Below are 10899 nucleotides of genomic sequence, written 5' to 3' on the forward strand. Positions count from 1 at the left end.
TGAATGCAATTTCAATGCCAAATAATCCCATACTGGTCAAGGTGGAAGAAGTCTCATCTCATGACCCAGATTATCAGAGGATGATAAAGTTAGTAGAAGAAGGGGGACATTCAGAGAAAGAGAAGAATCTAATCAAGGGATACTCCACTCATGAAGGAAGCCTCTACTTCAATCACAGGCTATGTATCCCTAAGGATCCTGCTTTAAAGAAACTAATCCTCCATGAAGCTCATGATAGCCCTGCTCTGCAGGACACCCAGGTTATGCAAAAACATTAAATGCGGTAAGAAGGAGCTTTCATTGGGCAGGCTTGAAAAATGATGTGCTTCGGTACTTGAAACAATGTCTCTCATGCCAAAGGATCAAAGCTGAAAGGGTCAAGATGCCTGGAAAGCTTCAACCCTTAGATATTCCCCAAATGAAGTGGGAGTGCATTAGTATGGATTTTGTCACAAGTCTCCCCACTGTTCAAGGAGGATATGACTCCATTCTAGTAGTAGTGGACTTACTTACCAAAGTAGCTCACCTTATACCAGCAAAGAAAACCTTTAAAGCTTCTGATGTTGCTCGAATATTCATCAAGGAAGTCCTCAAACTTCATGGTCTCCCGAAAAGGATAGTAAGTGATCGAGATTCTGACTTCACCTCAAAATTTTGGCAGTCTTTATTTCAAGCTCTGGGAACTCAACTTTGCTTTAGCACAGCTTATCATCCGGAGACCGATGGCCAGACTGAGAGAGTCAATCAAGTAATTGAAGACATTCTCAGAGCATACTGTGGACAAGAACCCAGAAGGTGGATTCAATACCTTCCTCTGGTAGAATTCGCCTACAATACATCTTATCATCAAAGCATAGGAATGTCACCATTCAAGGCACTCTATGGGCAAGAATGCCTGTCTCCTCTAAATTTCTCTGATCCAACCATAAGAGTTGAGGCATCCAGGAAAATGCTCGAAGAAATGGAGGAACAAACCAAGGCTATCCAAAAGGATATTAAAGCTGCCCAAGATCGACAAAAGCATTATGCTGACAACAAGAGGTCTGAAAGGATCTTCAAGGAAGGAGACAAAGTTCTTCTACGAGTGCGACCCAAACGAAGTTCTCTATCACTTGGGAAATATAAGAAGCTCAGCCCTAGGTATTGTGGTTTATCAAGTGTCTAGGTAAAAGTGCCTATAAACTCCAACTCCCAGCCCATATCAAAGTCCATAATGTATTTCATGTAAGTTTATTAAAACCATATGTCCCCAGTCTCGATCATATTCTTGATGATGAACAAGTTGTAATCCCTACTCAAGGAATCCTTGAATTACAGCCCAGTAGCATCATAGATTCTAGGGAAAGGAAACTCCGAAATAGAACTCTTGTAAAACATCTGGTTCAGTGGAAAGATTACCCTGAAGAGGATGCAACTTGGGAAGATGAAGCTACACTCTTAAAGGATTATCCCCAATTCATGACGAGATGAGGACATCTCGATTTCTTTAAGGGGGGAAGGATGTAACGTACCCATCTTCACTAATAAAGAAATGTCCATGTAATTATGAGTTTTATGGTATAAATATCAATGATTTTATTATTTGAGTCATTTCTACTTAGAATCTTCAAATTCTGAGTCCAAATTTGGAATCTGCGCGCGATTTTACCCTAATATAGGATTTTACAGCATCCAAAACGGACACCGGATCAAGCCTATACGCTAATTTCAATCATTTTAGTTAAAAAACGGCGACCTTTAAACCTTAATAAATGCACGACCGCACGTCCGATTGACGAACGGTTTGAACCCCTGCGACCAGGAGAACCTCCCGGACAAAAAAAAATTTCGCCCCCCGGGGGCGGTCCGCCGGCATGCAAATCGAGGCGGGCGTCCCAAATTTGGGTACCCCACCCCAAAATTTGGTCCGTACACACTTACTAGGGCGCCCGTACAATGGCCGCCCACTGTACGCGTACCCTTAGGATAAGGTACATGCGTACCACTCCTTTCCCAGACAACCGAGACACCATACCTTTCCCCTAGACCCATGCAGGCCACTGATCCATAGCCTTTGAAGGTACACCGCCCTTTCGTCCTTGCTTTGCGCAACGCCCGTACCCTCACCCCTCAGCTATATAAACCCCCGCCGGGGTGCTCCACAGACGACACGCATTTCTGTGTAGCGTATGCCCTGCTGTGCCGCCGCCGTCCGTCCCTGTGTAGCGTACTTGCTGCAAGTACAGCCGCCCTTGCAGCCACCCCTCTCACACCCCCTCATTTGGCTCTTTTCAAATAAGCCAATTTTTCTCCATCCCCCTCTTGCTAGAGGCCAGTGTCCTTAACTCTTCTCCCCCCGTGTGAATAGACTTACAGAGAGGCTTGCAGCCACCCCTCCCAGTCCTCTCCACGTTTTTGCCTTTGCCCTTAAGGACATCTCACAATCCCCCCCCCATTTGCGTAGACTTTAGTAAGGGTTTTTTGACTCAAGCGAGGGTTCGTGCGCCATATTCTTTTGCTCATACGGTGAGCAAACGAGCTCGGAATTCACATCCGACTGAAGCGTTTCGATCGTAGCAGCGAGCTCTACAAGGCGACGCCTAAGATGGCCTCGTCTCGGAGACGGCAAAATATTACCTCAAGAGGGGCACGTAACAACGAGATGGAGGGAGATGCGCCCAATGCGGCTCCAGTCCTCCCTTTTCAAGTCCCTCAAGGAAACGGTGGCCAGGTTAGCTTGGTTAATTTTCAAAAGAAGAGATTTTTCCTTAAATTAGTATTAATGAATGGTGTCTTTTTCTTTTAAAATGAGGACATAAAAATTATATGAAGTTACGAATTATGTGATGTTGTATTCGGTAAATTGCGTTGAAATTGTTATCTTCATGAATTGTGAATGCTATATTTAGTAAATTGCATTGAAGTTGTTATCTTTAGAATTCAAGATTTTTTGTGGCTTCAACGCTAACTCCGTTCCGTGCTTGTGTAGCCGGGCGGCGTCGTTAGCAAAGCCCGGGAATGGCCCAAGGTATCCCTCATACCTTTGGGAGAATAAGAATCGCCGACTGAGGCGAGAGATTATGAGGCTGCCTAGTTCTGAGGGCCCAGGCTAGTGCGGTAAATAAGCCCACCCTAGTGTGCAGACATCCCTCTGAGGGGCGGGAGGATCGAGCGATGGAGCCTGAGAGGGCGACAGGCCGGCTTGAGTCCTCGCCAGCGGCCGACGATGAGGTGTATGGTCCCGTAGGGTTTTGCCCAGCATGTAGAGGCTGGAAGGCCGAATTCTAGATCATCGGGGCAGAATAAGAATAAGAGAGCCGGATTGGCTTGTATGGAAATGGATTCATGCATAAACTTTTTATATAATTGCATCTTGTCTTTGGTATGATTGTATTGTGTAAGAAGGCTGTTTTAACGAACCTTGTGAAGAAGGGTCCTAATTAAGGAATATGTTTATTTATGTCAAACAGTGTGGTAGTATTAATTAGAAAACAAATTGATGCGTGAGTGGGGTGGAAAGTGGGAAGATGGAATGCCCTGACGGCACCATCCTACGGACGGGTGGACCCGATTATTCGGGTAGCTTTCCAACAGATTAAGTGAAAGCCCTACGTTAGATAGTTAGGTTCTTGGGCAACTCTATTCTAGAAGACTAGGTCAGCGGCTGTGCCTTGCATAAGATGAGGAAAAAAACATTGTCTCTAGAAATCAAGTCTAGTAGTTGCCCAATTTTTGATCAATTGCCCTATGGGTGATTTGATGTTTAGAAAATCACGCTCCCCCTGCGGTATAGAGCTAGGTCATACCTATGAATCGTATCCTTGAATCTCTACAGGGTCAAGGTGTCGATGAATAGGAAATTTTTCCCAAGATAAGACTTAGCGGACTATCTTAAGTGTTTCTCCCATTTTTAAAGGGAGGAACCTTACAGAATGGATGGATAGATGTGATGTGAATCAGATAAATGTGAATGAGTTGTTGGAATTAGGGTTGCAGGAAAGCACACAAAGCTTGGAGAAAAAGAAGCAAGAATGCACACAACACACTATTAGATTGTGTCAATGTGCAAAAGATAAGTTAGCCCTAGAATGATGGGCGTATATACAAGCCAGGGAAAAAGTACCCCGGCGGTCCTAAGTGTGTTCACACACATCACTGCCTATATATATGGTAACAAATCCCCCCTGGGAGTGATGGTGTGAACGAGAGATGGCACTCATGTATAGCGAAGTGCCATGCCCGAAGTAGATCAATCCACAAAAAGGAAAGCAAGCCCAAAGCTTTGCGAAAAGCTTCAAACTTCTCACGAGGAAGCGCCTTTGTGAGAAGATCGATGGGGTCCTGTGTTGGCACCTATGCCAAGCTGATCTCTCCTGCTGAGAGTCTCTCCCTGACATAGTGATAATGCACTTCAATGTGCTTTGTGCGAGCATGAAAAACTAGGTTTCTCGCAACTGCCAATGCGCTTTGACTGTCAGTGTAGATAGAGGTGGCAGACTCCTGTCCAACACCCAAGTCAGCCACCATAAGCCGTCTGAGCCACACACACTCAACCGTAGCTGTGAAAGCTACCCTGTACTAAGCTTCACAACTAGAAGTGGCCACAGTAGGTTGCTTCTTGCTCAACCAAGATATGCATGAGCTACCGAGCATGAAACAAAAACCACTTGTGGACACTCTTGTGTCATAGCAACCAGCCCAATATGAGTCCGAAAAAGCATCTAAATCTGGCAGCAACGATCCCCCCTTGGGATAAAACAACCCAAGATGTATGGTGCCACTCAAGTAGTGAAAGATGCATTTAACTGCCTTCCAACGCTGAGACCCTGGGCTATGCATAAACCTGCTCACCTGTGAGACTGCAAACTGAATGTCGAGCCTCGTAATGTATACATAAATGAGGCAACCTCATAGAGTGTGACATCAAAGTGATCTCCAGCATCATGAAGACTCAACTTCAAACCTGTCTCCATTGGAGTAGCAATAGGCTTGCAATCCTCAAGGCCAAATCTCCGCAACAATGTCTCAATAAACTTTGTCTGACACAAAGAAATACCTCCATCACACTGCTTAAATTGTATCCCCAAATAATGATGCAAATGCCCCAAATCTGACATCTCAAAAGGGGCGTTCAAATCAGCCTTAAAATCAGCAATATGACTCTCATTTGGTCCTGTGAGCAGCATGTCATCGACATAGAGAGCAATGATTAGATGTACATCATCCACACGTTTAACATACAAAGTGCTTTCTGTTGGACTATTTTGAAAACCATGTGTAGTCAAATATGCATGTATCTTTTCATACCAAGCTTGTGGAGCTTGCTTTAAACCATAAAAAGCCTTTTTCAACCTGCACACTTTGTTTTCCTGCCCTCTTTGAACAAAACCACAAGGCTGCGATACATACACCTCCTCATGTAAATCTCCATTGAAGAACGCAGTCTTTATGTCCAACTCTTTATGTCCAACTGATGTACATTCCAACCATTATGAGCTACCAATGCACAAATGCTATGAATGGTAGTCATACGACAAGTGGGAGCAAAGGTCTCATCAAAATCAATGCCCTTTTCTTAAGCATAACCCTTTGCAACAAGTCTAGCCTTATAGCGATCAACACTGCCATCTGGCTTTCGTTTCACCTTAAAAACCCACTTACATCCAATGACCTTTTTACCAATAGGCAAATCACACAAAGACCATGTACCATTCTTCAGTATAGCATCATATTCACTTTGCATTGCAGCCAACCAATTTTCTGATTTTTGTGCCTCATCAAATGAAAGAGGTTCTTCCTCTTCACACATACTAGACACAGCCAAAGCATAACAATCTGATGCATAAGAGGCATGCTCAAAACCTAAACGAGTATGACTAGAAATAGGTGCATCAATTTTACTATCATGCAAGGTTTGTACCAACCATTTATGCATACCTCTAGCCTGCTCATTTTCAGCCCTATCCTCATAAATTACATCCTGTAAATCTGCATCAGAAATAGGCTGATCTATGATGTCGTTTGAAATCTGCATAGGCTGAATATTTACCTCATTAGGACTTACATTTGAATTCCCACCTGTAAACAGAGGCAACAACGTATCAAATACATCCCGTGAGCTCAGACCTATCTCTTTGGTACATGATAACAAAGGCTGCATAGCATCTTCCACAAAAACAACATCTCGACTAATCAAGATACGCTTTGACTGCAGATGATACAATCTGTAACCCTTGCTCTCAGCACTGTAACCAACAAAAATGCATTTGACAGCCTTATCATCCAATTTTCTACGTTGTTGCACAAGCACTAAAGCATAGGCCAAGCAACCACCACATACACGCAAGTGACCAATAGAAGGCTTCCTGCCATGCCAAGCTTCGTATGGACTAACAGACTACAAGGCCTTAGTGGGACACCTGTTGAGTACATATGCAGCACACATGACACCCTCAAGCCAAAACGCATGTGGCAAAGCTTGGCTCTTGACCATACATCGTGCCATCTCCATAAGTGACCTGTTTTTCCTCTCAGCAACACCATTTTGTTGAGGGGTATACGGCACTGTACATTGGTGTTTTATCCCACGACTAGCCAGAAATGCATCAAACTCTTTAGATATGTACTCCCCTCCTCGATCAGAACGGAGGGTGCCCACAGTACAATTGGATACATTTTCAACCATAAGCAAAAACTGTTTGAAGCACCAAAACACTTCGGACTTTGCCTTCAGTGGATGTACCCATGCATGCCTTGAGTAATCATCAATGAAAGTCACGAAGTACAAGTGTTTACCAAATGACGGAGTTTGCATAGGCCCACATACATCACTATGTACAAGTTGCAATTTGCGAGTGGCCCGCACAGAACCATCCTTTGGAAACGTAGAACGCTAGATTTTGTCCAAAATACAGCCTTCACAAACATGTTTTAATGGTGCCTCAAGAGAGGGCAATGAAGCAACCAAGTGGTGAGCGTTCTGGTTGCCAACAATGATGCCATAGGTACACCGATGAAGGAATGATTGGAAATTAGAATTCAAGCTAGATATTTTGGAGGATTATGATCAATGATACTATGGAGGATTATGATCAATGATACTATGGTTTCATTGAAGATTGTTTTAAAGACAGCTGGATCTATGAAACAGGCAATTTCATATTGGGTGTGTAAGTGGTGTGACTATCTTAAAGTTTGCTTGAAGCGTCGGCTAGGGGGCTTGGGAACTCTTTTCCCTAGTACCCTGGGCAAAACATAACCAAATTTCTAAATGGATCCTATCACTACATTGGTTGGGCAGTTGGCTAACCCATGGGATTGGGGTTAGGCTGGACTGATGGATCCCTAAAATGAGACTCAATTCTGTTATGTTACGATAGTTGAAGTAAAATCACATAACCATTGTTCTATGGAAAAGAATCAACGGTTGTGCCTCTTAATGAGGAAAAAAGCATTGGTCTCTATGATCCAAGTGTAAGCCTCTTCCTTGATCTGACCATGTGACTTACAGGTTTGGTCGGATCAGTTTGGTTAGTTAAGCCTCTTGACTACATTAGAATAGATTTTTCGCAGTGGAATCGCCTATGTCTGCTGGGGGCGAGGGAAGTTTTTTCAGATTCGGTTGTAGAAGAACTGAGGGATTAGTCTTTTGTCCGGATATCTATGGGCGAGGTCCTGAGTGGGAGACTCTGCCCTGCGCAAGAAGTGCTACTTCCACTGCTAGCACCCCTGAATTTGTTGCGCTAAGCGGGCATGGATCTTTCATGTTGGCTCTTCTATGTATCTCCAGTCCATGGAATGGTTGTGCCACTAGACCTTGGAGTGGCTCATCATTAGAAATTCCATTTCACAATTCATGGAATTCCATTCCACAGAATTACCCTTCACAGAATTCCATTTCACAGCTCACAAAATTACCCTTCACGAAATTGCATTTCACGGTTAACGAAATCACCCTTCATGGAATTCCATTTCATAGAATTACCCTTCACGGAATTACCCTTCACAAAATTCCATTTCACGGAATTACCCTTCACGGAATTCCATCTCACAGAATTACCTTTCATGAAATTCTATTTCACGGAAAGTGTTACACGTCCAAGCCTTTCACGGATTAAGGGTATCACGCCTTAAGACCTCACGCCATAAAAAGAAAAGCACACACACACACACCCCTGTTTGGAGGCCCGTATCTCCTAAACCCTATATTCGATGAAGGCACTCTATGGCTCATCAGAAAGCTGACATCAAGCTCTTCGCTTTGGACAGACAGACCGTCCGAAGTCAAAATTAATCATTTTGGCCTCTAACCAGCAGCCTCAAAATTTGACCCAGAAATTGAGGCAAAAAATAACCCAAAACTACGAAAAATCACAAAAAACAGTGCGAAAATGACAACACAAGCCATATTCGGGCTACTTTTTGAGGGTCCAAATGATAAAATCACGAACGACTCAGGGAAACAAAGTTATAGTACTCTTAAAATGCTGCAACTCTCTCATACAGAGTTTTTCAAAATTCCTTTTGGAACATTCTTAAAAACGTGCTGCGAAACATATTTATTTGTCTTGAGACAGGGATGGAAAATAGATTTTAGGACCTCCTCTTCTATCTGGAAAGTTACTATGTGAGACCCCTCTGCCCCCTCCGCGCACCGAATTCCCGGTTGCTAGTAGAGCAAAAGCAGCTTCCTCTTGCACAGGGCAGGGTTTCCCACTCAGGGGCCTCGCCCTCGAATGTCCAAACATGAGACTAATCTGGTGGTCATTCCGAAACCAAAACCGGAAAAATTTCCCTTGCCCGAAAAACAGGGATGCTTCCACCTTTTTGATTTTCTTAAACGAATTTTCTAACGGGGTCAAGAGACTAAACTATCCTTCACTTGATTAAACCAGATAGAAGGAAAACTATCACTGACTTAGTTTGAAGAAATCAACACTTTTTTTCACCAAAATTAGGCACAGCCGTTGATCTAATCATCTGAGGAAATCAACGCTTGTTTCCTAACCGAAGTCAGGCACAGCCATTCATCTACTCATTTCAGAAATTCTTCAGGTTTTTATTTAACTACTCGCATTCTAAGCGTATTCTTATTATTTCAATTTAATTATTGAAACTCCACTGATTCTAGCCTAACCCCATCCCGGCCAATGGGCTAGCCACCACCCAACCACTGGAATCGGTAGAACCTGACAACTACTCAACCACCCATAATTGAATGCCTTTCTTAACTTTTTCTTTCGAATACAGATACGCACACACTCCTCTTTAAAACTTTAACATATAAAATAATCCATTGACAAACAGTTATTGGTTACACGTCATAACTCAAACATTCCATCCAGTCCCTTGTTTCTCAAAAACCAGTATCACTCTGGACTCTCCGTTGTTGAGACCAACTGGTCAGCACAACGAGATCCAGTAAAAGATTACAATAATCATTTCATCCATCATACATATCTTCCACGACATACGCATGGGTGTCATAGACACCGTGAGCCCGTGCATCTCCTAGTCAGAACCCTCTAGGATCCTCCTTAGGTGTCCTGGCACTTCACTCAGGGACCGCTTCATCGGTCCTCGCCCATCATACCAAAAGTGCACCATTTTTCAACCTTACCGAGGCTGGTCAAGACTTGGGCAGGCTTTACCACGTGAGCCGTCCTTTGAACACTCCCCGCCAGTTGTTGCAACCGAACTTCCCTTAGAAAAACATATATCAAATGCTCCCTCCAGCATTCTGGCGTAAGACAGTCCTTTAAGAAAACAGGGTTTCTATGCAAGTTTTTAGTTTGATTTTCTTTTGAATACCAGGAGTATTTCTTGAATCAGTATCCCCTGATCGGAATTCTGAATTTCATACCAGAATTCCTCGAACTCTATAACCTTGATCCACAGATCAATTCGAATGGTCTCAAACTTAGTTTCAGATTTGGCGGGAGTTTTGAGTGTATTTTTCTGAATTGGTCACACCTTCTTTCCTCAAAACTAACGAAAGAGTGGTCTTGGTCATAGTCTGATTCAAGGTTCGAGTCGGATAAGATTTTTCTTGAACTAACTTTCTCGAAAAGGTTTGATAATTCAGTTACTATTTTACTGAATTTCTTTCTTTGAATATTCACTTCACTGATTTCTAAATTAGTTACGAATTCCAATGAGGAATAAATTAATCATTTATCTGAATATTTCGATCTCGATAGATTTCTTGAATTTTCTTTTTACAATCCGTGTGAATATAAAACGATAGAAATTTCTCTCTTAGAGTATTTAATTATTCATTTATCAAATACTCATAGAATTTAAACATAGAATTTAAGAGAATTTTAATTTTGATATAAAAATTCTTTATGCATTTATTTATGCATAAAAATCAACTTCAATGTGAATAACACTTTTATTTAAAAAAAATTACGCATCTATTTATGCATAAAATCAAATTTAATAGGAATAACACTTTTAAAATAAAAAGAATTTCTTTATGCATCTATTTATGCATAAAAATCAATTTTTATAAGAATAACGCTTTTATAATTAAAAAAAATTCCTTTATGCATCTTTCTATGCATAAAAAATCAAATTTAATAAGAATAACACTTTTGTAATAAAAAATTTAACACTTTTGTAATAAAAAACATTCCTTTATGCATCTTTCTATGCATAGAAATCAAATTTAATAAGAATAATACTTTTATTGAAAAAAATATAAAAGAATTTATCATTATTTTGTTAACATAAAAGCGTAAAAATACCATTTTGTTATTCTCTAGCTTAACAAGCTTAGAGCTTGGTTTTGAAATAAGAATGTATCAATGAGAAGCATTCTTTTTCTAAAGAATTAGCCATAGGAATGACTATTCTTTTGGGAGAGAGAGATATATATAAAAAGCATTCTAAATAATCATAAAGATCAACTTTTTCTTA

Source organism: Cibotium barometz, chromosome 3 (genome assembly GCF_041138505.1).
Source record: "Cibotium barometz isolate CiBa-2024 chromosome 3, ASM4113850v1, whole genome shotgun sequence".
Classification (NCBI taxonomy): Eukaryota; Viridiplantae; Streptophyta; class Polypodiopsida; order Cyatheales; family Cibotiaceae; genus Cibotium; species Cibotium barometz.